This window comes from Rana temporaria, chromosome 12 (assembly GCF_905171775.1).
Source record: "Rana temporaria chromosome 12, aRanTem1.1, whole genome shotgun sequence".
Lineage (NCBI taxonomy): Eukaryota > Metazoa > Chordata > Amphibia > Anura > Ranidae > Rana > Rana temporaria.
Window position 1 is genome coordinate 19,474,974 of NC_053500.1, and position 27,933 is coordinate 19,502,906.

General features: G+C 45.9%; 1 protein-coding gene across 2 annotated transcripts in view; it reads right to left on the reverse strand.

Annotated features, from left to right (window-relative positions):
• The window catches only part of OSBPL2 (oxysterol binding protein like 2), a 153,073-nt gene that overhangs the window by 78,943 nt on the left and 46,197 nt on the right, over positions 1–27,933 (reverse strand). The window contains exon 1 of one of the 2 annotated variants that reach the window (XM_040331193.1): positions 11,080–11,164. The exons of the other annotated variant lie outside the window; for it this stretch is intronic. The gene's annotated coding sequence lies outside the window, so the exon portion shown is untranslated. Of the gene's footprint in view, positions 1–11,079; positions 11,165–27,933 lie in introns of those variants that run through there. 2 annotated transcript variants of the gene reach the window in all.

Below are 27,933 nucleotides of genomic sequence, written 5' to 3' on the forward strand. Positions count from 1 at the left end.
GCAGTGTGATCCAGGGAGAGGGGGGCAGAGAGCTGGAGCATTGTGTGTAGAAGGCAGCAATGTGATCCAGGGAGAGGGGGGCAGAGAGCTGGAGCATTGTGTGTAGAAGGCAACAGTGTGATCCAGGGAGAGGGGGGGCAGAGAGCTGGAGCATTGAGTGTAGAAGGCAGCAGTGTGATCCAGGGGGAGGGAGCAGAGAGCTGGAGCACTGAGTGTATAAAGCAGCAGTGTGATCAAGGGAGAGGGGGGCAGAGAGCTGGAGCATTGTGTGTAGAATGCAGCAGTGTGATCCAGGGAGAGGGGGGGCAGAGAGCTGGAGCTTTGTGTGTAGAGGGCACATACAATTCATGTTAACGGTCCACGGGATTCAAAATTGTGAGTTTAGTGGTCCATGAGGTCTGAAAGGTTTTTCGACCACTGGTCTAGATCTCCAATACATTATATTATATGTTTGTGGAGACAGGACCATCACACCTATATAAGCTTGGCAGACATTTCATTCCAAATTCAAGGCCATAAATAGATTGAGCATCCATTATATGGAATTGATCCCTCCCTTTGTGGCTATAACAGCCTCCTCCATTTTAAAGGCTTTCCACCAGATTTTAGAGCTGGTCTGTGGAAATTTGTGTCCATTCGGCCAAAAGTGAGTTTATGAGGTCAGGTACTACTTAGCTTGTCGTCTCTCCAATCCAAAAGGTGTTCAGTCGGGTTGAGACTCTGAAGGCCACTTGAGTTCCTCCACACCAAATGGGTCAAACCATGTCTTATGGACCTGGTTTGTGCACAGTCATGCTGGTACAGAAAAGAGCCTTCACCAAACTTTTGTCACAAGTTTGGAAGCATACAATTGCCTAAAAGGTCTTGCACATTGACAGTGCCGGCACTGCATGGGTTACCTGCTTATTCTTGTCTAGGAAGGAAGGAAGGAGAGCGGACATATACTTACCCAAGTATATGATCCTCCAAGCACAAGACCAGTCCGGCACCCCGAGCTCCAGAAATCGAGTTGTGGACTGTTCAAGTCCAGAGCAGGCTCCATAGGCCAGGAACAGACCACCGCTGGACCGTGGGGGTGTGTCGTTTTCTGCTGGACTGAAGGGTCGGCCCAGTATAAGCTTTGTCCTCACACCTAGACAAAATGAGCAGTTGACCCATGCAGTGTTAGCAAAGTCCCACTGCATGGGAAAAACATTTTTTAACGAAGTTGGGCATTAAGAAACAAGGGGCTGAGTCATCTGACCAAGCTTCACCTACAGCTAAGACAGTTTTTGGTGAATTGACTAATAAAAACCAGCACATATGCTCATATTTATGGGCTACAGACTGAAATGCGTAAGCACGGACACGTTCATTCTAACAGAAGACACAATAAAAGACAGCTCTAAAAAGCCAACGTCTTTCAAGTTCTCCACATGACTACGAAGCTGAGCAAGCCTATCTGCTGCTAACCTCAATATAAATATGGTGATTATGGATGAGCAATGCGTCAGCCATCTCTTGCTACACTATGGTTTGCTCTAAAACGCTTTGCCAAGGATTTTTAGATTAAGCTCATCACATACACATACGTATCTGAAAAACTTCAATTTCCCTTTAAGCATTTCTATAAGTTTCTTCGAGATAAGGAGAGATTTGAAAATTGTTTGTAATTTTATGAGCCATGTGGCGTCGTTTGAAAAGTAATAATAAGACGCAGTGGGAGACTGAAGAAAAAAGCGAGCGTTGGAACTCTTGCAAATATCTTCAAGAGTTACTGCTGATCTTAAATGAGAGTTCAACTGACCAAAACAATTTATCTTTACAGAAGAAAGCACTCCGCTAATGACGCCTTCGGTTCTCCATGTTCTGCCCTTTTCTTCAAACTGCAATTAAAGTTACCCGAGTCCCATGTGTGTGTCAGCAGAAGGATGGGTCATTTTGGTCTGAAGGACAATCGCTTTTCAACGGGTCACAGCGCAACGGGTCCATGTTACCAACCACAGAGGACCAAGGGAAACGTGGCAGCCATGACTTCCATTAAACTGTTGACTAGTCATAAGGCTTTACGATTCATGGTTCAGTTATTTTATTTTTTTACTGAATTCTCTGCATTAAACGCTCCACTACTTGTTCCAAACACCCCTCCATCCCTAAACACTTACCTGGCTTCCATCACTGCTCACTTGCCTTAACTATTACCGGCGTCAACCTTCCCTAAACCTCCAAATTCCTGTTTTTACTGTGATCTGGGTGGTTGTACCCAAATAATATGCAAGTGCCGGCATTACACCGTTTACTTTTTTTTTTAGCGCCGACGATCGGCTCTCTTGTAATAGCAATCGGAGTGGCTAACAAGCCCCTCGACTGCTATTACAAGGAGTGGGAGGGGACGTCTGCCCTCTCCCACCACCTTCTGTAGCTCTCTCAGGCTCTCCCGTCCCACCGGGGGACCTGAGCTACTAGTCATTACCTCTGCTGGCTGGACGGAGACCCATACAAAGCTGAAATTTGGCTTTGATTGGGTCTCTGCTATGGTAACCCAGAAGCCATGACCTGACATCACTTCCGGTTTACTTGGCTGTCAACGGCACCAATTTTTGAATATTGAAAGTATTCAAAAATGCTGATCTTGGCATTTGAATGCTTTCAGGGGCAAAGGAGGGATTTGGTGTTTTAATGACCCTAAATCCCTCCATAAAGAGTACCTGTCACAAGGATGTTTACATATATAGATATATAGCTTTCTTTTGGTGGTATTTGATCACCACTGGGGTTTTTATTTTTTGCTAAATAAATAAAAAAAAGACCGAAAATTTTGAATAAAGTTTTTCTTTGTTTCGGTTATAACATTTTGCTAAAGCGGGGGTCCTCCCTAAATTTTTTTTTTTTCTAGCATCTCATTCAGCATAGTAGCGTGAGCTACAGTATGACTTTATATATTTTTTTGGCGCCGTACTCACTGTGTAATCGCGTAGTAAATTTTCAGGGGAATGGGCTTTCCTATGCAGAGGGCTCGTGATTGACGGCCGGCTATGGCGCGTCACGCTTCATGGAAATAGCCGAAATAGGCGTTTGCTCTTCACGGCGCCTGCACAGTCAGCTCCGATGTCTGTGCGCAGGCGCCGTGAAAAGCCGAGACCTACTCCGGCTATTTTCGTGAAGCCTGACGCGCCATAGCCGGCCGTCAATCACGAGCCCTCTGAATCGGAACGCCCATTCCCCGCGGGGAGTCTGAAATTTTACTACGCGATTAAACAGTGAGTACGGCACCCAAAAAAATATATAAAGGCATACTGTAGCTCGCTATAAAGTTGTTTTTTAGGGTGAAACACCGCTTTAATAAGTTTTCTCCTTCGCCTGACGGGCATTGATAAGGCGACACCGATGATGAGGCACCAATATGCAGCACTGATGGGCACCAATAGGCGACACTGAAAGGCCGCAGTGATGGGCACAGAAAAGCCACAATAGAATGTCTTGCATTCAATCTACAAAACAAGATTGCAAAAAAAAAAACAAACACACAAGCATGTGCATCACAAAACATGAATGCATAGTAAAATGTCTTGTTAAGAGATGTAAAAAGCGTACCTATAACACGTTTCCAGTTTCAGATAAGCTCCCCTTCTTCAGGGCTCTGGTTTAAAAGGGAGATTTCACCTTTACAGAAAAAGCTGTAAGGTGAACTTACACTGGACCCCCTCCTCATCCCACCCGATCCCTGGAGAAGAGGAGAGAAAGCCGTGGGGATTTCAAATCCCCGGACTAGTAAAGTGGCGATACAATGCGACAGTGCGGGAGATCACCGGCCTCAGGTACAGCGGGTGCGATGGGGAGGGGGTCCACTGTAAGTTCATCTTACAGATTTTCTGTAAAGGTAAACTTGCACTTTAAATAACAGGGACTCTATGGATGGTATAGTAACCAGGAATAGCCATTAATAGTGTGCGAGTCAAGCTGGCCATAGATGGATCGAATTTTCCCCGACAGGGATTGCTTCTAGCTGGGATCGGCAGCAGTATGCTTTGGAGCCTTATACAAAAGACTCTATGGTGGTATCGGTGTGAGAATCAGTGCAACCATCTACTCAGTTTTCCTTATGACCATCCATGCAAGCAAAGGCCTTGGCTGGGCTATAGCCACATGCCCGGTTTTGCTTGCCATCTGGCAAGCAAGTTTTTTTTAGATGGTGGCGGTGCACTTCAAGAAACAATTCTCTATGGTGTCAACACTAGATGAATCCATGTCACCATTCCAAAACACTGGAGCAAGTCATATGTTCTTCAATCAACTAATCTGATCTCTTATTTGGACTAAATTAGCGTGGCTTCTCCTACCTATGCTTATAAACTACTCCAGGGAGAGTTTACTACTTAGCACAGTTCCCCCTGGTGACAGGGACCCTTTAAACTCTGGTTCACACAAAAATGTTTTTAATAGATTCTGAAATTTGGCCAAAGCAGGGACCGGTTGAATTTCAGCCAATCTATTGCTGTTCCCATTTGTGAGAACGCTACATAAAATGTGTTTGTTTAAAGCTGCAGCCAATAGGTGGAGGAGCAGATCAGTGTATTCTGAAAGCAGAGTCTTTGGGTCAGAATACAATAACACAGTGGGCCAATTAGAGAGACGCCACCCTCTTCATAACAGGCAGGGGACAGGTAGACCAATGGCAGTACTGTGTACACAGAGGATATACCGTATTTAAATCGAGTATAACGCGCACCCCTAATTTTCGATTAAAAATCGGTATAAAATCATTAAAATTGCCAAAAATCATTTATTGACAATGTAAACTGGTATAAACTGGTATAAACAGAATACTGAAATAAAATTACTGGTAACAATATTTATTTAAAATGCTTCAAAGTCAGATTCATCATCGGATACACCAAAGAGTTGTTCCCATTCTTCTCGAGTTAATTTTTATTACACTGCCCCCCACATTACAATCCGATTAAGGCTATTATTATTTTTTTGATGCTGTACATACCGGTACCTTTGTACAGCATATTCACCCGTGCATCCGGGTTGCGAGTCCCGCGGGAGTGGGCGTTCCTAACACGTCTGTGATTGACGTTTTGCCCAAAACGAGCTCCCCCCGTCGCGTAAGCCGCATCACGGTTGGCGAAAGGAGCCGAATGGCGAGTCGGCGCTATACTGCGCATGCGCATCGCCGTTCGGCTCCTTTCGCCAATCGTGACGCGGCTTACGCGACGGGGGGGGGGGGGGGGGGAGCTCGTTTTTGGGCAAAACGTCAATCACAGACATGTCAGGAACGCCCACTCCCGCGGCCGCCACTGAGTCCTCGTGTATAACGCGCACCCAAACGTTGGAATTTTTTTTGGGTATAAAATTTTGCGCGTTATACACGAATAAATACGGTATTAGAGATGACAGCAGCCTGGAGGCCGAGGGAGAAGAAACCTGCTTTACAGACAGTCCTGGGGAGCTCCTCCATAGGGCGAGTGTGGACCTGAAGGGGGTCGTCCATGTCTCCCCCTCCAAAATCCTCCAGCACCACCTGCCACTGGTTGTCACCAAGACAGGAAGAGGGAAGAAATATCCCAAAAGAGTCCCAGACTGAAGTAAAACCCTTTGGGATGGAGTTGCACTTTTAAAATGCCACGGATCCCAAATTCAGAAATGTAACATGGGAGTTCCAGCTGCTCTGAACTGAACGGGAGCCTACAGTATCCATTGATCTAAATCAGGAATAAGCAATTATAGCGGACCTCCAGCTGTTGCAAAACTACAAGTCCCAGCATGCCTCGGCCTTTGGGTGTCATGCTTGTGACTGTCAGAGTCTTGCTATGCCTCATGGGACTTGTAGTTCTGCAACAGCTGGAGGTCCGCTAATTGCATATCCCTGATCTAAATGATGGAATGGTCTGCATTTCCTTAACACGCTGCAGATGTTTCTCACACAGAAGAGCCACGTTTTGGATTATGATTGGCTAGATCACCAATTCCCGACCACAGTAAAAGACGGAAGAAAAAAAGAGCAATGTCACCGTCCGCCTCGTCTCTATTACACGTCACATACAGTGTTTATAAAAGGCGCCAGACAGGTTTCTCCACATCTCTGTTAGTAAGGACAGGCCAGATACATTGGGAGTGATTAGTCATCACACAACGGGTAATAAAGACCGTCAGGTGCAGCTTTAGAAAACAGATCGGTATCTACGTAACCATCTTTACAATGTAACCTCTGTGACATATTTATCGAAACCTGTGCCCACATATTGCGCGCCCCCCCCCCCCCATCATTGACCTCCGACTTTAAAATATTTCTTGCCTGGCTCTGCCTGAACCCGATCAGAGTTCAATCGAAATCTATAGAATGGGGAACCACCGTGTGGTGCCGATCCCCCCTGCTTAAAACATCAATCTGACAGACATCAAACCTCAATAATATATCCAAAACTCAAAATAAAAATACAAAAAGGTTCCGCCTGAAGTTCTTCTATCTATTTAAAACGTTTGTTCACCAGACGTCATGTAAAACGGATCAGCGATAACATTATGACCACCCATCATAACCCATTGAGGCATGGACTCCACAAATCCTCCGACGGTGTGCTGTGGTACCAAGCTGTCAGTAGTAGATCCTTTAAGTGCTCTAAATTGGGAGGTGGGGCCTCCAGGGTTTAGTCTCGTTTTTCCAGCACATCCAAATTCTGGAGAATTCCGAGGCCAAGTCAACACCTCAAACCATTCTTGATTTTATCAGAGCAGCCACCTTCTTCCATTGCTCCAGTTCCGATGCTCATGTGTCCACTATTGTCACTTTTGGCTATGGACACGGGTCAGCATGGGCACCCTCTGACCGATCTTCGCTTATGCAGCCTCATACACAACCAACTGCAATACGCAGTGTGTTCCGACACCTTTCTACCAGCTTTTACAGTACGCTTTCCAGCTCCAGTAGCTCTTCTATTGGACTGGACTACAACGGCCAACCTTTGCTTCCCACGTGCATCAATGAGACTTGGTCACCCATAACCCTGTTGCTGGTTTGCCAGTTTTCCTTCCTGGGATCGCTTTTGGCAAGTGCTGACTAGGGTAGTCCTGATACAGATAAGAGTATCTGTGCCGATACCGAGCATTTGCCCGAGTACTTGTATTCAGGCAAATGCTCCGATGCCTCACCCGATACCTGGACAGTCAGGGGTGATCGGTGCAGCGCTGGGGAGCAGTTACAAGATCTCTCTGGATAGATTTCAATAAAGCAGCCGACAGCCGCTTCTCCTCCTCTCCCTTCCGCGGGTTTCAACTGCTTTATTGAAAAATGTATACAGGGAGATCGGCGATTGTAACTCCTCCTCAGCGCAGCACCCGACTGTCCCCCATATCCTCCCCCAATCCCCCTCCGTGCTCCTCGGTCCCCCCTTAGTCTTTGATCTGTCAGGATGGAGAGCGGAGGAAGGAGCCGGTAAATATGTAATTTACCAGCTCCTTCCTTTTCCGAATGCAATCTATTCATTCATAACTGTCACTGAGCATCGTAACTATATTTACGATGCTTCAGTTTATGAATGGAGAGGAGCCTCTGTCTCCTGTCCATTCATCTTCAGTGCAGCTGAGGCTACAGAGAAAGGGACTGGGGAATCTGTGTCCTCAGTTCCTTTCCCTGTCTCAAAAAGGGAGATGTCAGTGGTCTGCTAAGACCCCCTGATATCACACCAAAGCCCCCCCCCCCCAACAGGGCTTATATTATATAAATATAAAAAAAAAAAGAGAATTGTAATAAATATGGAAAAAGTGTAAAAATAATAATAATAATAATAATAAAAAAATAACACACTGGGCCAGATTCTCAGCAGAGTTACGAAGGTGTAACTCAGGAAACACCGTTGTATCTCTCTTTTTTGGCCCGGGCATCTATGCGAGTGATTCCTAGAATCATTTTCGCATAGATACGGCCAAGATCCGACAGGTGTAAGTGACTTACACCGTCGGATCTTAGATGTAATTCGCCGCCGGCCGCTAGGTGGCGTTTACTTTCAGATCTCATTTGTTTATGCAAATGAGCCTGATACGCCGATTCCCGAACGAACTCGCGTCGCGTAGCCGTCGTTTGTGTAAACGTAAGGTTACCCCTGCTATATGAGGGGTAACCTTACGCCAGTCCACCGTATGCCATGTTAAGTATGGCGTCGGGTCCGCGTTGTCTTTTCCCGTCGTTTTCCTAAGTCGTTCTTGAATACGACTTTACGTCAAATGACGCACACGTCGGTGTCATTGACGTTTTCTGTCGAGAACTGGAGCATGCGCAGTTCGATCGGCACGGGGGCGCGCTTAATTTAAATACAAGCCGCCCCCTTTGAATTACGCGGGGATACGCCGGGCCTTTTACACTACGCCGCTGCAAACTACGGAGCAAGTGTTTGGGGAATACAGCACTTGCTCCTGTAAGTTGGGGCGGCGTAGTGTAAATAGCTTACGCGACGCCGCCGCAGGATCTTAGAGAATCTGGCCCACTGACATGATCTCCCCCCCCCAATAAGAAAGCATTGTGAAAAAGAAAATAAATAAAATTGTAAAAAATGTAAATTGTAAAAATAAAAAACTACTGATGCGTCATCAGTGCTGCATATTAGGGCCACGGTCACATGACATAAAAAATAAATAGTATCAGTAAATCTGGATCGGCGAGTACTTGAAAAATAAAAAATAAATAAAAAAAGAAGCATCAGTGCAATCCTAGTCCTGACCACTGCAGACCGGGAACATCCCACAAGAGATGCCGTTTTGGAGATGCTCTGACCCAGTCATCTATTCTAGACATTACAACTTGGCCCTTGTCAAAGACACTCAAATCCTTATGCCTGTGCATTTTTGTCTGCTTTTAACACATCAGCTTCAGGGACAACATGTTCACATGCTGCCTAAAATATCTCAGCCACTTTCAGATGCCATTGTAACAAGAGAACTAATGATATTCACTTCACCTTTTCAGTGTTATGTCTGATCAGTATACAAAGAGTGCTGATCTAACATTACAAAGTATCAGAAAGAATCTCTCACTCCAACTGTAACACAAAGTATCCAGTTCTAAGGATCTAATAACAAGCAGCCGAATCCCTCTGTGACATTAATCCCTCATTCACATTGAACGCAGCTTTCAAATCGCACAAATTCAAAGCCACATTTCAGTGCGACTTGAAAAGACATCTGTGCGGCTTCATACATAGATGTCCATTGACGTCGCACCCGAAATCGCCAAAAGTAGTGCAGGAACTACTTTTGAAAAATCGGTGCGGCGCCGCAAAGGCTGCGACTTATCGCTCCAGTATGAACGAGGGCTAAAAGGAGAAGTACAGCCAAAAGAGCTTTGACTGTACTTCTCCTGTGGATCCCAGGAGTGCAGTTTGCTCTGCACTCATGTGACCCGTTTTCAGCAGACTTAAGCCCGCTGTCGGCTGACATCACAGAGCCGGCCCAGGATTGGGTAAGATTGCGTCAATGGAATCGGGATTCACCCACATGCCTGGACCAACACCCTTCTCAGCCCGAGCCGGCCGCTCCTCCCCCCTCAACAGCACAGCACTCCAGTAAGCACGTGGGAGGGGAGAGCAGAGAGCCGGTGACCGACAGCCGCTCATTGCTCAGGGAGCTCTGAGAACCGTGCAATCAGCAGCGTTCACTCGGTTCTCAATGTTAGAGGCGCCGGGGGTAGGGTGGCCACCTCAACCCTTTAAACCCAAACCCATATGAATTACACAGGTTCTGAGGCTGATTTAAAGCGGTTGTAAACCCGCATATACATTTTTTTTTTTTTTAACCCTGCAAGGCAAAAGCCATAATGAGCTAGTATGCACCGCATATTACCTCATTATGAGATACTTACCTCGGAATGAGGTAGGGAACTTACCTGGTCCACGCCGAGCCGGAGCGTGTCTTCCGGGTATCGCCGCTCCAGCGCTGTGATTGGCTGGAGCGGCAATGACGTCACATGCGCGCGGGAGATTTCAATCCGGCATGGGCCGGCCCTTCAGCCGAGGATCCCCCCTGCGCATGCGCCGCTGCAATCAACGGCGCATTGCGAGGGGAATATCTCCTAAACCGTACAGGTTTAGGAGATATTCTTTATACCTACAGGTAAGCCTTATTATAGGCTTACCTGTAGGAAAAAGTTAATTTACAACCACTTTAATACAGATAAGGTACCAAGTGAGTTTAATTACCACCAGAATCAGCCACAGAACCTGTGAAATTAATATGAGTTCGGGTTTAAAAGGGAGGAGGTGGCAACTCTAGCCGGGGGACAGATACTGCATCCACCTGGGTAAGTATAATTCCACAAAAAAGAAAAAAAACATACATATCTTTTAAACCATTTTACAAAACAGCTTCTTGCATCTCCCGAGACTCAGCAAATTCAATGCGCTCGAGTTCCCAGCTCCGCCCCCCTGCTGAAGCCAATGAGAACGCTCTTTCCTTTGCATTGGCCAAGGAGAACACTCTTTCCTTTGCATTGGCCAAGGAGAACGCTCTTTCCTTTGCATTGGCCAATGAAAACCCTCTTTCCTTTTCATTGTTTTTCTATTCTTCGGCGATCTTGAGACAAACAAAATACCAATGGGTGATTTGGCCCTTTCGCCATTATCTCTAGCTTAAAAAAATGTATATAAAAAATAGCGGCCTGGTTCACACCTATGCATTTTTTTGTGCGTTTTCAGCTTCGCAGAAACACACTACGGTTACCTATGAGTCACGCTCACATGTGTGCGTTTTTTTTTTTTGTTTTTGTTTTTTTGTGGAAAGAGAGAGGGACCAGCAGGTTGTGTTTTTTTGGTTCTATAGACTTCAATGGATTGAAAACGTGTATTAAAAAACGCACCTGGAACATCCATCAACTGCAACCTACATAGGAGTGAACACAATACAGACACTTGTGATAGAGTGTGCTTATAATGAATATACTCCGGGTGCTCCCATAGCTCTCTCCAGCGATCACCCAGCCCTGTGTGTTATATGTGTGGCCGACACAGACATAGAACATATGGGGGAATAAGACATCTATTGTAGAAAGCCGGAATAAGGCAGGAAAGTTAAAGTCCAATAAAAGGGAATAGGAAGGAGGACCTTTACCTGCACAGGCTGGAGAGGTAGAGTCCAGGACAAGGCTGCTGGGCAGTGTGTGTGTGCTCTCTGATATCCGGGGCTCTCTCTCGGTGTGTTCAGGTGATTTGAATAGAATGTGGAAGTTCAGGTGTAGTCAGACAGGCGGAGCAGGTAGTGTAAGCACCAACTGTTGCCAGCTCGGCATTTTAGCTCTATGGACTGCTCCCTTAGCAACTAGACAAAAGGGAAGCCCCGTGCTGCTGTGGCCAACAGAAGTGACACCATACAATGCGGCAAACGCTGGAATGTCATGAAATACGGGAAGAGCTGCACAGAAAAAAGGCCAATCAATGGCACTTATCTCCATTATTATAAAGGTGTGGAGACACACATACAATAAGGATATCAGCACATACGTTCCCATAATGCACCATTCTACAGGGTAGAAGTCAGAAAGCCCTCACCGGAGTGCCTTCCCGAGGGCCAGTTCACAAAGCGCACTCCAGATCTGTTCCGGAAGCGTTTCTGCATGCGCGTTTTTTAATCACTTGAAGACCAGGGGGCAGATCCACATACATAGACTGCGCCCGGCGCAGATGTGAAATACGCTACGCCGCTGTAACTTACCTGGCTTTGGTTTGAATCCTCAACGAATTTGCGCCGTTAGTTACGGCGGCGTAGTGTATCTCTCGTGGCGGAATTCAAATTGGGCGGGTAGGGGGCGTGTTTCATTTAAATGAAGCGCGTCCCCGCGCCGAATGAACGGCGCATGCGCCGTCCGTAAAAACTCCCAGGGTGCATTGCTCCAAATGACGGGAAGTCGGGAAGTGGTTAATGAATAGAAAATAAAAACAAAAAAGTTTCCCCAATTTTTTGTTTTTTAGAATGTGAAAGATGAAGTTACGCTGAGTACATAGATACCCAACTTGTCACACTTTAAAATTGCGCTTGAAACCTTTCTCCCATTTTCTATTTATTTAACTTTTTATTTTTACGCTGTCCATTGAAATACATATTTTTTGGATTACTTTTTTCCCCATTACAAGGAATGTAAACATCCCTTGTAATAGAAATGAGGATGACAGGTCCTCTTTATGAAGAGATCAGGGATTAAAAAAGTCCCCAAATCTCTTTTTTAAAGGGCCATAGGCGATCAAAGTGTTAACTCTTTAATCGCCTATGGGACCAGATGGCATCACCATCGGATCATTTCTCGGTTAAGCGGCAAACCCGAGAAGCACCTATGAGTGGCGGTGGGGGGTGGAGCAACCTCACCTCCTGCCACCTCAGAATCCGGCCACGATACCGGGGATGTGGCCGATATCTTCAGCCATAACCCCAGTAAGCCACTTGCAGACAGTGGGGTCGATTCAGGTAGCCTTGCGCATTTTTTGCGTAGGCGCAGGGCACAGTTTTTGCCCTGCGCCCCCGCAAATTTACTGCGCTACCCGCGATTCACGGAGCAGTAGCTCCGTAAATTGCGTGTGCGCTCTTTAAAATTGCCCGGCGTAAGCGCGCGCAATTTAAATGATCACGTAGGGGGCGGAAATCATTTAAATTAGGCGCGTTCCCGCGGCGATCGTAGAGCGCATGCTCCGTCAGGAAACTTTCCCGACGTGCATTGCGGCAAATGACGTCGCAAGGACGTCATTTGCTTCAAAGCGAATGGTGTCCAGCGCCATTCACGAATCACTTACGCAAACTACGTACAATTCAAATTTTGCGACACGGGAACGACGGGTATACGTAGCAGGGGCAGCCTTACGCGAAAACCGCTGTACGCAAACGACGTAAACTGCGTACGCAGGGCTCGCGTAACGTTGTGAATCGGCGTTAGTATGCAATTTGCATACTATACGCTGAGCACAACGGGAACGCCACCTAGCGGCCATCGCATAAGAGCCTTATGCCGCGCATATTTTAGGCTGCAGTCGGCGTAACGAGGTTCCTGAATCAGGAGCATTCGTTACGCCGGGGCAAGTAAGCAATTGCGCTGTGTAACTATGGTTACACAGGCGCAATTGCTTCTTGAATCCAGGCCACTGTATATATGCGTATTGTGGTCGGCAAGTGGTTACACGTATTTGACGCATTCCGGTGCATTTTTGATGCGTTTTCAGATGCATTCTAGATGCTTTTTCCTCACTATATTGGAGTCCATTGCGATGTTTTTATGCATTGCGTTTCTGATTTTACCGCGTTCCAGTACAGTCCAGTGCAGGAAAATGCAGCATGTTCTACTTTTCTTTCTGGAACTGACCTCAGACAGGACTTGATTCCTTTACAGATCTCTGTGAATGATTAATGCCACTGTGCCAGGGGAGCCATGCCCAGCGAGGCAAACCATCATGGCTGTCTGCCAATAGGATGTAAGAAGCAGAAGAGAGCGGACCATCGCTGACGCTGCCTGGAAGTGTTGGGAGTTTTGCTTGCCAAACTAAATGATGTCATTAATAAAGTGACGGCTATTAAATCATATGACATTTTCTCATCTTGGAAGCATGCCTGGGTATTTATTCTGTGTTAAAGGAAAACACATTACCTCCCCCAGGCAATTCCTTCATCTTCCTGCCACCCCCCACGTCAGCCATCATCCAGGATCAGCATTGAGACGTCATGTTCTTGATTGTTAATATGTGTTGTCTCACACAGATCAGCCCCCTGCTGCTACATCTCACTGTGCGAGCTGCCACATAGTTACAGTGTACAGGGAGCCTCAAACTACGGCCCTCCAGCTGTTGTAGAACTACACATCCCATGAGGCATTGCAACACACTGACATTCACAGGCATGACTAGGCATGATGGGAATTGTAGTTCCTGAACACCTGGAGGGCCGTAGTTTGAAGACCCCAGGTCTAAGTGATCACCGAGACTGAGGGGGCTAGACTGAGGGGAAACCCCTTCCATCTGCCTGCAGCAGTGCAACTACATCATTCTCCCACAGTCTACCCTTCAGGCAGATCCAGAAAGACAGTCACTCTGCTGGAGCCCATAGATTTATAATATAATGTGCAATGCCAGTCAGCCCTTCTATCTTGTTCTATATTAGAAATCTAGGCAGATATGCAAAGCTACCAACAGGTCCGATAGCAAAAGGAATATCAGCATAGGAGTACTACACCTTAAAGTGGAGTTCCACCCATTTTTTTATTTTTGTCTGTGCTGCATGCTCTAATCTCATAGTGTTCAGAATGGACAATTTTTATTTAATTTGTTGCTTGTAAATACCTTTATTTTGTAGTCCTTCATTACTTCCTCCTCCTTATTTGCCTAGGCTATTTGCAAGGGTTTCTGGGATAGGCATCATGTTTCCCAGTAGTCCTTGCAAACCTGACTGAAACCTATTACATTGCTTGTGCACTGAGCATGTGCGAGATATGCAAAGCTGAAATCCAGGAAGTCATACAGTCTGGCTTCATGATGCCCACACTTAAGATGGCCACGGTCTATTTCTAGATTATAAACTATTTAAATGCTGTAACAACCTAACAAAACGGACCTTAGTTTACAGACTAACTTTACTAGAATACATTAAGCTTGTGTATTACAGGGGTATTTATATTTAAAAAGTGAAATTGTGGGTGGAACTCCCCTTTAAGGCTGCTTTCACACTGGGGCGCGGGTGGCGTTGACGGTTTTAGCGGCACATTACTGTCGTTTTTGCGGAGGTATTCCGCCGCTAGCAGGGCACTTTTAACCGTAAAAGGGTTAAAACCACCCGCAAAGCGCTGCCGCTGCCCATACATTTCAATGTGGAGGAGCGGTGGAAGAGTGGTGTACACACCGCTCCAAAGATGCTGCTTGTAGGAGTTTTTTTTTTTTTTTTTTAACGAAATCGCCTCAGTGTGAAAGTTTCTCAGGCACTTTCCAGGTGCTATTTTTAGCCCAAACGAGCCTGAAAAAGCCCCAGTGTGAAAGGGGTCACTTCCACACTGGGGCGCTTTGCAGGCGCTATAGAGCTAAAAGTAGCGCCTGCAAAGTGCCCTGACCGAGCCGCTCTTCACACCCCAGTGTGAAAGCCCTCAGGAGCTGCCAACTCAGGAGCAGTGAGTTGGCAGGACGTTTCCTGCCAGCCACATCTTTGAGCCGCTTCTAAAGCGCACCTGCCCATTGAAATCAATGGGCAGCACCGCTGCAGCGGCACTTAGCGGGCAGTTTTAGCCCATTTTTGGCCACTAGAGGGGGGGAGTTAAAACAGCCGAATGCACCACAAAAATGCCCCAGTGTTAAAGTAGCCTAAATGAAGAAATGGGACTTCACAAATTCTATACTACAGAATTCCTTTCTACTGTGCAAGGTAAAGAAGTGTAATGATTAATCAGACAAACAATAGTCATGGAGAGATTAGGATAGGAGGCCACACCATGCCACACCATGCCACGTCATAGAAGTACTGACTGCACAGAGCTCAGGAAAAGAATAGGACGCACAAACACTGCGGCTTCCAGAAGCATGGCAATGGATTGTGTGTAGCTGTAGAATTATTTGCAGTGGCAAGCTGAACGGTGCAATCTCTCCTCCCTCCGTCTGTGCCCATACAGTGCCAGGCTGAACACTGCAATCTCTCCTCCCACAGTCTGTGCCCATACAGTGCCAGGCTGAACACTGCAATCTCTCCTCCCACAATCTGTGCCCATACAGTGCCAGGCTGAACAGTGAAATCTCTCCTCCCACAGTCTGTGCCCATACAGTGCAATCTCTCCTTTCACAGTCTGTGCCCACACAGTGCCAGGCTGAACAGTGCAATCTCTCCTCCCTCCGTCTGTGCCCATACAGTGCCAGGTTGAACAGTGCAATCTCTCCTCCCACAGTCTGTGCCCACACAGTGCCAGGCTGAACAGTGCAATCTCTCCTTTCACAGTCTGTGCCCACACAGTGCCAGGCTGAACAGTGCAATCTCTCCTCCCACAATGTGCCCATACAGTGGTAGGCTGAACAATGCAATGGGGCACTCTGGGGGGGGGGGGGGGGCGGCTGAGAAGAGGAGTATCAGGGCATCGGGGTTGCTCTGTGCAAAAACATTGCACAGAACAGGCAAGGCCCCTTTCACACTTGGACGACCTGAATGTTGCGTAATTTTGACGCGACTAGAAGAAAGTGACCCAAGTATGACATGCTTGTTATTTAAAAAAAAATAAAATTTAATCCCTTACAATCACTTTAAAGTGGATGCGAACCCTCTCCTATACCCAGTGAACAGCCTCACATGATACAGAGAGGATACAAATCTCCCTACATAAGTTTTACATGAATACCTGCCGTCTTCATTCTTTAGAAAGTGCACAGCATGTTAGAAATATCTTCCAGCAGTGGGAGGGGAGTCTGCATACACTGTGTGAGCTGATTGGGGGAAAGAATCCCCCCCACCCCCCTCCACATAGGCTGAGGTACATTGGAACATGCAGAGCTGTACTGTGAATAGACAAGCACTCTGCTTATAGATCTCCAAGACCGGTTATTTTTGTGGTGCTTTAGTGGCACTTTTTGGGATCTTTAAGGTCATGTGACAACCCAAGTGAGAGAACGTCCAAGTGTGAAAGCACCAATTCAAACTAGAAAATGCATTTCCTGCAGAAAATGCGTGGGAATGCTGAATAGCTGAATTGCTAACTGGATGAATAGCTTAAAGCGGAGCTCCAGCCTAAAGTGGAACTCCCGCTGATCGGAACCCTCCCCCCCTCCGGTGTCACATTTGACACTTTTCAGGGGGGAGGGGGGTGCAGATACCTGTCTAAAGACAGGTATTTGCACCCACTTCCGGCCACACAGTCTCGGGCAGACTGCGGGCAGGACGTCACCTCCCGTCCTCCCCCCGTTGTGCTCTGGGAACATTTGGCTCCCAGAGCACAGCGGGAGCCAATCAGCAGGCGCAGCGCAACTCGCGCATGCGCCGTAGGGAACCGAGTAGTGAAGCCGGAGCGCTTCACTTCCTGGTTCCCTTACTTAGGATGGCGGGGGGGGGGGCAGCAGAGTGACAAACGATCGCTCGTCCTCTGCTGCGGACGGCGCTGGACTCCAGGACAGGTAAGTGTCCCAATATTAAAAGTCAGCAGCTGCAGTATTTGTAGCTGCTGGCTTTTAATTTTTTTTTTTTCATGGCACATCCGCTTTAAAACTAGTAAGAAAAAGTTGAAGTGAGAATCAGCATTCCCACCAATTAGCATATTTTTTTAAGTAATTACCTTTTGCAGGAGCTGCCCCATAAAATTTCTACCATCAAACCTGCCCTCATCAAAATGCCTCCATCATATCCCCCCCCCCCCCATCTTATTACCACCATCAAAACTGCCCCCATCATATTACCATTAAAAAACTGCCCCCCATCACATGCTCTCATTAAAAATGTTAAAAAAAGTGTTAAAAAGCGTAATATTTTAAAAAGTATAAAAATAATAGAAAAAAAGTTGAAGAAGTCCCATCATTAGCTGAAAGAGCTAAACATTTTAAAAGTTGAATGGTCTCAATAGCTGAAAGTATGCAGAAGTTACGCAGAGCCAAAAAACGTACGGAATAAAATTAAAAATAATAAAAAACGAATATCAATACTGGGAATGCTATATAGCATTCCCACTAATGAATGGTAGGCGGTTTTTTAGGTGCTTTTCAGATGCCATTTTTAGTGCTTTAAAACGCCTGAAAACTGCCTCAGTGTGAACTTGGTCCAAGTCCCCTCCCCGACACAAATTTCCAGCTGCTTTTATCTTCTGTGTCAGAGAACAGAGGAACGGAGCAGCAGAAAGACACGTGACTTAGAAGGTTTGGAGAGCGATAAGTAAACACCACAGATATATGTACCTAGCTCAGATTTCATGAATGGGGTTTACATCCACTTTAAATGACATCTGCAGATAGAAGAGGTATCTCTTTGATCTGCAGATGATTGAACAGAAAGATACAAAAGTAATGATATGTTAAATTGCATCTGAGCAAGTATGTTTTTATAAACACGGTTACACTGCTTTCATGACAGCTAAACTGGCTGACCTTCTCTGTGTACACAACAATGCCTTTCATCAAAAGCCAAAATAGTTGTTTCGTTATTAGCTGGGGGGGGGGGGGGGATCCTTGCAACCAGGCAGAGAAACTGGACTTACTACACCTGTCCTGTGTACAATGAGGACCTTTTTTGGGTGTGTATAGAAGTCTGCAACTAGTTCAAAGCAAATTGTTAAGAATATGTGAATATATTTGAATGTCCATGGTCTAGCCACAGATACACTAAATGTCTATCTTTACAGTAACACCCCTTCTCATAAAGTCTTGTGTAAAAAAAATAATATAAAAAAATATATATATATATCTATCTATCTTTATGCAGCCAGCACTTTTACATAATGAGTGATATTTTGTGCTGCAGTACAGTGACTATAAGCTGTGAAAATATCACCGCACAGGGCAAGTCCACGAGAGTCTGTATAATGTTTGAATATGAAGCTGCGGAACTGGGCCTATAGGCCAGTGGTCTCCAAACTGTGGCCTTTTGCTGGCCTTTATCCGGGCCCTTGGGACAATTATCCACCCCCTGACAATAACAATGGGTCGTAATCCCTGACACCAACTATGGGGCACTATTCCTCCCACCAACACCATTAAGAGAGCACAATTCCTTCCATTGACACCAACGATGGGGCACAAGTTCTTTCATTGACACCAACAATAGGGTACAATTACCGCTATTGACATCAAGAATGGGGCAAAATTCCTTCTATTGACCGAAACAATGGAATACATTTCCTTCCATTGACACCAAATGATGGGGCACAAGTCTTTCCATTGACACCAATGAGGCACAATTATCTCCATTGACAACGATGGGGCACAAGCCCTTCCATTGACACCAACAATGGGGCACAATCCCTTCCATTGACACCAACAATGGGGCACAAGCCCTTCCAATGACACCAACAATGGGGCACAATCCCTTCCATTGACACCAACAATGGGGAACAATCCCTTCCATTGACACCAACAATGGGGCACAAGCCCTTCCATTGACATTAACAATGGGGCACAAGCCCTTCCATTGACATTAACAATGGGGCACAAGCCCTTCCATTGACATTAACAATGGGGCACAAGCCCTTCCATTGACAACAATGGGGCACAAGCCCTTTCATTGACACCAACAATGGGGCACAATCCCTTCCATTGACATTAACGATTGGGCACAAGCCTTTCCATTGACCCCAACGATGGGGCACAAGCCCTTCCACTAACCCAACGATGGGGCACAAGTTCTTTCATTGACACCAACAATGGGGTACAATTACCTCCATTGACATCAACAATGGAATACATTTCCTTCCATTGACACCAATGAACCACAATTCTATCCATTGACCGCAAAGGGGCACAATTACCTCCGTTGACAACAATGGGGCACAATTCCTTCCATTGACACCAACAATGGGATACATTTTCCTTCCATTGACACCAACAATGGGGCACAATTCTTTCCAGTGAAAACAACGATGGGCCACAATGCTTTGCATTGACACCCAACAATGGGGTACATTTCCTTTCATTGACACCAAAGATGGGGCACAATTCCTTCCATGACCACCACCAATGGGGGTACTAGTCCTCCCACTGACACTAATGTGGCATTGTTTACTCCCACTGGATGCCAGGACATTTTCAAACTCCCAGCCCCCTACAGTCTGAGGCTCGATTCACGCTGGAACTGGCTGTGGATCACACAGGAACGCAATGCGTCCCAGTTCTCCCTTTCAGGGCCGAATCATTGAAGAATCTTTGCCTGAATTCGGCCCTGAAACTGACCCAAAGACGCACACGCGTTTCTGTGCAGTGCGCTCTGCAGCCGCCCCGGACACATGTGTAACGGCTCCATAGAGAGCCGATCGCATTCTCCTCCTATGCAAATTGGATGCGAGGAAACCGCATCCAATTCTCATAGGTGTGAACCCGGCCTCAAGGACAGTAAACTGGCCCTTGGTTTAAAAAAGTTTGGAAACCCAGGCTATGAGCTTGGCCGCCATTCAACCCCAAATCCTTGTGTCATTTAACCACTTAAGTCCCGGACCATTTTGCAGCTAAATGCCCAGGCCAGGTTTTGTGATTCGGCACTGCGTTGCTTTAACAGACAATTGCGCGGTCGTGCGACGTGGCTCCCAAACAAAATTGGCGTCCTTTTTTCCCCCCACAAATAGAGCTTTCTTTTGGTGGTATTTGATCACCTCTGCGGTTTTTATTTTTTGCGCTATAAACAAAAATAGAGCGACAATTTTGAAAAAAATGCAATATTTTTTACTTTTTGCTATAATAAATATCCCCCAAAAACATATATATATAAAAAAAAAATTTTCCTCAGTTTAGGCCGATACGTATTCTTCTACCTATTTTTAGTAAAAATCGCAATAAGCGTTTATCGCTTGGTTTGCGCAAAATTTATAGCGTTTACAAAATAGGGGATAGTTTTATTGCATTTTTATAAAAAAAAATTTTTTTTACTACTAATGGCGGCGATTTTTTTCATGACTGCGACATTATGGCGGACACTTGGGACAATTTTGACACATTTTTGGGACCATTGTCATTTTCACAGCAAAAAATGCATTTAAATTGCATTGTTTATTGTGAAAATGACAGTTGCAGTTTGGGAGTTAACCACAGGGGGCGCTGTAACATTTAGGGATCACTGTGTGTGTGTGTTTACAACTGTTGGGGGGGTGTGGCTGTAGGACTGACGTAATCGATCGAGTCTCCCTTATAAAAGGGATCACTCGATCGATGCAGCCGCCACAGTGAAGCACGGGGAAGCCGTGTTTACATACGGCTCTCCCCGTTCTTCAGCTCTGGGGAGCGATCGCGACGGAGCGGCTATAAACGAATAGCCACGCCGTCGTCCCGGATCGCTCCCCGCGGGAATCCGCCCGCCGCACGCGTGTGGGGGGTCGCGATCGGACCCTCCACCCGCTAGAAGGCAGGGAAAGGCTATGCCCTTCTGCCTGTCCGTGCCATTTTGCGGACGTAAATAGTCGTGCGGCGGGCGTTAAGGGGTTAATGGCAGCGAAAAAGTACAGCTGAGGACAGCTCAAGACCGAAGGTGAGAATTGAAGCAAACCCTACTTTTTAAATTACCGTATTTATCAGCGTATAACACGCACAGGCATATAACACGCACCCTAACACTAAAAGGTAAGTTTCAGGAAAAAAACTTTCCACAGCCCCCTGCGTATAACACGCAGGCACCGTCTACCCTCTATTTTCAGGGTAAAAAAAGTGAGCGTTATACGCCAATAAATACAGTCATTTTTTAAACTGTGCTTTGCTAAACCGTCTAAAGCTGGAGTTTTGTTTCAAAGGGGTTTTCTATGCTTTCTAAATCCATGAGCATTAATCCTAGCCCTGCCAAATCCCACAAAACAAATGAGATGAGAACTGTAGTAAAAGGCTTTTAAAAAGGATAAAACCAAATGATTCCTAAGTGAATGGAATCTAGACAGATGTAGCGGTTACATTCCAGGAAAAGTTCCGTACAGAAGATTTCCAGGCTGCTCCGGCTTGGCAGTCACGGAGTACTTTCTAGGTAAACAAGGGAATAGAGGTCAGTTTGTTAAATGATGCTCACAGTGTTCAGCCAATGGAGGGAACGGATGTCCACATCGCACTCATGGATCGCATATCACTCGTGTCGATCCTTCTTCTAGCGGACATGTAAAAGGAATGTTCTCGGGGGAGCGGAGAATGAGACGGTCATATGAAACAGTACAGAGATCAGAAAAATAATCATCTACTGCCCATTTTTCTCTTAAAGCGGGGGTTCACCCTAGAATAAAAAAAAAAATATTTTTTCTATACAATATTTTCTATCTATACAAAAGAATATAAGAGCGTTTTGGCTTTAGTTCTTCAGACTTTCTACCATCTTTCTCTATTGTTGACTTAAAGCGGTGGTTCACCCTGCTGAACAACATTTCAGCATAAAATTCGGCATCGTAGCGCGAGCTACAGTATGCCGGTCTTACATTTTTTATCCCCGTACTCACTGTTTAATCCGACCTAGACGATTCCGTCTGCCCACGGGGAATGGGCGTTCCAATCCAGACGGAACGTGATTGACGGCCGGCTCTGGCGCGTCACGCTTCTCCGGAAATAGCCGAAATAGGCTTGGCTCTTCACGGCGCCTGCGCATAGCCTGCGCGCAGGCGCCGTGAAGAGCCGAGACCTACTCCGGCTGTCTTCGGGGAGCGTGACGTGCCAGAGTCGGCCGTCAATCACCCTCCCTCTTGCTAGGAACGCCCATTCCCCGCGGCAGACGGAATCGTCTATGTACGATTAAACAGTGAGTACGGGGATAAAAAATGTAAGACCGGCATACTGTAGCTCGCGCTACGATGCCGAATTTTATGCTGAAATGTTGTTCAGCAGGGTGAACCACCGCTTTAAGTCAACAATAGAGAAAGATGGTAGAAAGTCTGAAGAACTAAAGCCAAAACGCTCTTATATTCTTTTGTATAGAGTAAGGGGGGGGGGGGGGGGTAATAACTCCGTTTCTGATTTTGCCATTTATATCCTATCAGGGGGATTTCCTTTTACTTTGTTTCATAACCACAACTGTGAGTGGTCTCCAAAAGCTGACCATAGATGGATCGAATCTCAGCTGGTCGAGCAGGGACCTGCCGAGATTCAAAATCGAACCTCAGCTGGTCGAGCAGAGACCTGCCGAGATTCAAAATCGAACCTCAGCTGGTCGAGCAGGGACCTGCCGAGATTCAAAATCGAACCTCAGCTGGTCGAGCAGAGACCTGCCGAGATTCAAAATCGAACCTCAGCTGGTCGAGCAGGGACCTGCCGAGATTCAAAATCGAACCTCAGCTGGTCGAGCAGAGACCTGCCCGAGATTCAAAATCGAACCTCAGCTGGTCGAGCAGAGACCTGCCCGAGATTCAAAATCGAACCTCAGCTTGTCGAGCAGGGACCTGCCCGAGATTCAAAATCGAACCTCAGCTGGTCGAGCAGAGACCTGCCCGAGATTTAAAATCGAACCTCAGCTGGTCGAGCAGGGACCTGCCCGAGATTCAAAATCGAACCTCAGCTGGTCGAGCAGGGACCTGCCGAGATTCAAAAATCGAACCTCAGCTGGTCGAGCAGGGACCTGCCCGAGATTCAAAATCGAACCTCAGCTGGTCGAGCAGGGACCTGCCGAGATTCAAAATCGAACCTCAGCTGGTCGAGCAGGGACCTGCCGAGATTCAAGCCTTCTATGGGCAGGTTGGTTGTACTGAAATGGATCGATCAATTTAATACAACCAGCCTGTTTTTTTTTTTTTTTTTTTTTTTACATGCGATTGCGGCTATAGCCACCAGCAAAAATCGTTGGAGTTGGTTTACTAAAGGCAAATAGACTGTGCGCTTTACAAAGTGCAGTTGCACACTACAAGATCAGCTGCTCCATAGCTTAGTAAATGAGGGGAATGCATTTAGGTGAAAAAATTGGATTTTTGTACTCACCGCAAAATCCTTTTCTCTGAAGCCCATGGACGGAGACAGCTCCCTCATAATCTTGACTGTAGAGTTATGTTCCGTCTATCAGGAGAAGATCCTAGGAACAGGAACATAACCTATATGTCAAGACTTGTAAAGGCTGTGTCTGTCCATGGACGACAGAGAAAGGGATTTTACGGCGAGTAAAAAAAATAAAAAAAATTCTGTCGTCCATGGACGGACACAGCCTTCACAAGTCTTGACATATGGGTTATGTTCCTGTTTATAGGATCTTGTCCTGATAGACGGAACATAACCCTACAGTCAAGATTATGAGGGAGCTGTGTCCGTCCATGGACGAAAGACAAAACACCTCACTGTCACGGGCCCCCCATTCACCCCCCCCCCCATTTTACTTACCTGAGCCCCGACCCAGAACTTGGCACACATATAGCCCCACTCTTCCTCTACAAGTGTGCAAAGTTTGTTGTCTGGGGAACCTACGGCCGGGGAGCACTGATTTTTCAAAGCTGGGCACCCCTTCCATAGACTCCCATGTTAAACGGTAATTTCTCCTGTGACTTTGGGGACCCGCTACCGGACAGTCGTAGGTCCCTTAGATCTGGAACTTGGCACACGTGTAACCCCATTGCAAGGAGTGTGTGTTGATGAGTCAGATACATCCTCTACAAGTGTGCAAAGTTTGCTGTCGGGGGGGACCTATGGCTGGGGAGCACCGATTTTTCAAACCAGGCACCCCTTCCATAGACTCCCAATGTCAGTCTAGGCATGGGCACAGTGAGGCATGCACATGGACACCCTAGGCTCATACTCGAGTCAATACGTTTTCCCAGTTTTTTTGTGGTAGAATTAGGTGCCTCGGCTTATACTCGAGTATATACGGTACTTTGAAGACGCTGCAACTTTAAGTCATGCATATATGAATGGTTATTATTGGAAATCATAGGGACCAACTTGTCATGCAACTTTGATACCCAAAGTCGCACAAGTGTGAATGGAACCTTAGCTGGAGTCTGGTTTCAATCTGTTAGTGTATTTAAATTTGCTAGTACATCCAACACTCACTACCTGTAGAAATTATACTTTAAAGTTGAAAAGAAAGAAGCTATTTATACATCAAAGTTTCAGGGAAAAGTACAGAAAAGTTGACCGAAAGCAGAATTAAAAAAAAAAAAAAAAGAAGAAGCTTCCTGCATGGTAAACCAGCAACCCTAGACAAAATAAAAGATTGTGCCCATCTCACTTCCGACATCAATACCAGCACAATCCAACGAACGTGAGGAAGAGCTTAGTGTAAAGGGAGGGAAGGCGCGATAACTGCGCCCACACAGTGTTATTTTCACAGCAAAGCGGGAAGTTACAGACAAAGAACGATAATTATTGTAATTACCAGGATTAGATTAGAATGAAGCTCCATGTAAACAGTTGAATACACACAGTACATACTCCATGTCCACCTTCCTTCAACCCAGTGGCGGGGGCTCATACACACCCCCCCCCCCCCCCCATTCAATGCGTCCGGCCCCTAATCTACATGCAGGGAGCCGGACACATGAATTTAATTTTTTTTTTTTTAAGCACATGGTTAGAGTCCGAGGCTTTCTATTTCTCCTCCCAGCCAATCGGTTCTCAGGACCACCCCTCCCCCTTTGTAGTTGTCAGATGAGGGGGGGGGGGGATAGTGTTGCCACCTGTGCAGGATAGGCTCTCTAGCTCTACGTGCATGCGATTGAGCCTGGCGGCCACGCGCATCGGGTTCCCCGCCGTGCAGTGGGCGCTCACGCGCCCTCTGGTGGCTCTCCTGGGCAAAGCTATATATATATATATATATATATATATATATATATATATATATATATATATTTATATTTATTTATATTACACACACACACACACACACACACACACAGGAGAGCCATTCTACCGCAGTATATCTGCGTAAGCCAGTCTATGGGACACGAACATGAAAAATAAAAAAAAGTGGCAATTTTAAAGGCTTATATGAACGTTATAAAAAGTGTATGGGGAGCCGGGTACTGCCCTAAGGGACATGTATCGATGTAAAAAAAAAAAAAAAAACGGCAGTTTTTTCCCCACGAGCTGTAATGTATTGCCAGATCCCAGCAATATAGATAAAAAATAAAAATAAAATCATTGGAAAAAAAATAAAAGCGGTGCGAGTTCCAGCCCCAGTCCATGCCAGGCCATGCGCTCAATTTGCCCACAAACGCCCCATAATGTTCGTATTCATTCACTTACGTTCAACATGAACATCGGGGGCCATCTCTAGCGCTATATAAATCCTGTATAATGAGGAGGTCACATGGCACACTCAGGGGACAGTGGAGAACAAACCATTGGGTTTGGAAGAAAAGTGTTTTTAGGAGCAACCTTTTTAAACTTTCTGAACTCACCCCAAGTAATTTCATGGTCATAAATGTTAGGATGTATAACGGTGTGATATAATTTAACACATACAAAAAACTACCATCATTGCGGCCACGGCGTACAACGTGCAGACTTTACAAGCGCCTCGCCGAGAGTTTCCTGCTCTTTAAATAGAAGCGGCCAGGCCAGTTTGCCGCTTTACACGGTAGGGCCATAATCACATTGGAATTCTTGCAATCCGACCTGCTTGATGTACAAATGTCAATTAGATGTGAATCACAAGCCTTGTAAGACCGGCTCCCCTGCTACTTCCAGCTTCCCTCGGGCAAACACCGACGGTAGAAATGTGTTGTACAGCGCGCTGTCGCTATGTACCAAGGCAATTACATCTCCAATAACTAGTCAAATGGGGCGACATACTGCAGTTTTATTCCTCATGCTTCAGCGGCCAAGGACTCTCCGAAAATAAGAACACCTTTGTGACAGATAAAAAAGGAAACCGCTACATTACTCCCCTGATTTTATGGCTTGGAAGTCCGCTGCCCCCATAATCATCATCAAATTTATGTAAAAATGTTTTATTTTATTTTTATGGTTATATTATTGTTACCATTCATGGTTTCGTTATCCAGCAGCTGGAGGGTTAGATTTGTGTGTGCTTTGTTTCCAGTTGGGCTCTAATGGATTAAATATGGAATTTAAACAGCAATTAAGTCTGCGTTTTCAATTTGCAATTTATTTTTATCATCTTTATTCATTCCTGCATTTTTACTGTAATCACTTAATGTGTTTATTATTTAAAAAAAAAAAGTTTTATCTCACCCATTTTATTAAGATCTGCTTCCGTTAGATTATTTATATATCTCTATAGTATTATTGGATGCAATTGAATATAAGTTCTTCTGTTTAAAATGAATTTTGTTATGACTATTTATATATACCGTATTTATCGTGGTATAACGCGCTCCCGCGTATACCGCGCACCCCTAAAGTGACCCCCCAATCCTGTGGAAAAAAAGTTATTTTTGTACTTACAGTTTTGGTGTCTTGCCCGGTTGCCCGGCGGCCTTGTCGGGTCCGGCGTCCTTCTGCGGCTTCGGGTGTCTTTCTGCGGCTTCGGGTGTCCTTCTGCGGCTTCGGGCGTCCTTCTGCGGCTTCCTCGCATCCTCCCCGCGCCGAGTTTTGAATACTGCGCCAGAATATACCGAGCGCAGTACACTCGGGCAGGCTCGGCAACTGTCGCGCTAACGTCCTATACGTCCAGGACGTGACCACGGAAGAAGCCGAGACTGGCCGACTATACCAGAGTGTACTGCGCTCGGTATATGTCGGCGCAGTATTCAAAACTCGGCGCGGGAAAGCGGGTATCGGCGTATATCGCGCACCCACGATTTTGCCCTGATTTTCAGGGCAAAAAAGTGCGCGATATACGCCGATAAATACGGTAGATCCATTTTTTAGGCAGTCTCTGAATTAAAGTGGATGTAAACCCGTTCTCTCTTTAATGAGCCAAGTCCCATAGCTCTCTCCTGACCCGTTCTTCTGTTATCTGCCTGATAACTCCCATACCTCCCAATATTTTGAGGTGGGAATGAGGGACACCTACTAGCAAATGTATGTAGCCATAGGACACACCCCCTGCCACACCCCCTTAAAAAGAAGAATTAACCACAAAAAAAATTAGGTTAAAAAGTTAATTAAATCCACAAGGGCGTTTTTTTACCACTACTATTCTTTTATATTGGCTTTTAAAATGTATAAATGCAGCAATTTAGAATATGGATAAAAGGTTTAGCACTGGGAAACACTTTTTGAAAGATAAAAAGTGCATTTTATATACAACTTTATAGATCAGACACAAATGAGGGAGAAAGAGGGATGGAGGGACTTTTCTCTAAATCAGGGACAGCGCCTCGAAATCAGGGACAGCGCCTCGAAATCAGGGACAGTTGGGAGATTTGCAACTCCTGACAAATTCTTGGACACTTTAGACAAAAGCAGCTTAACCACTTAAAGCGGAAGT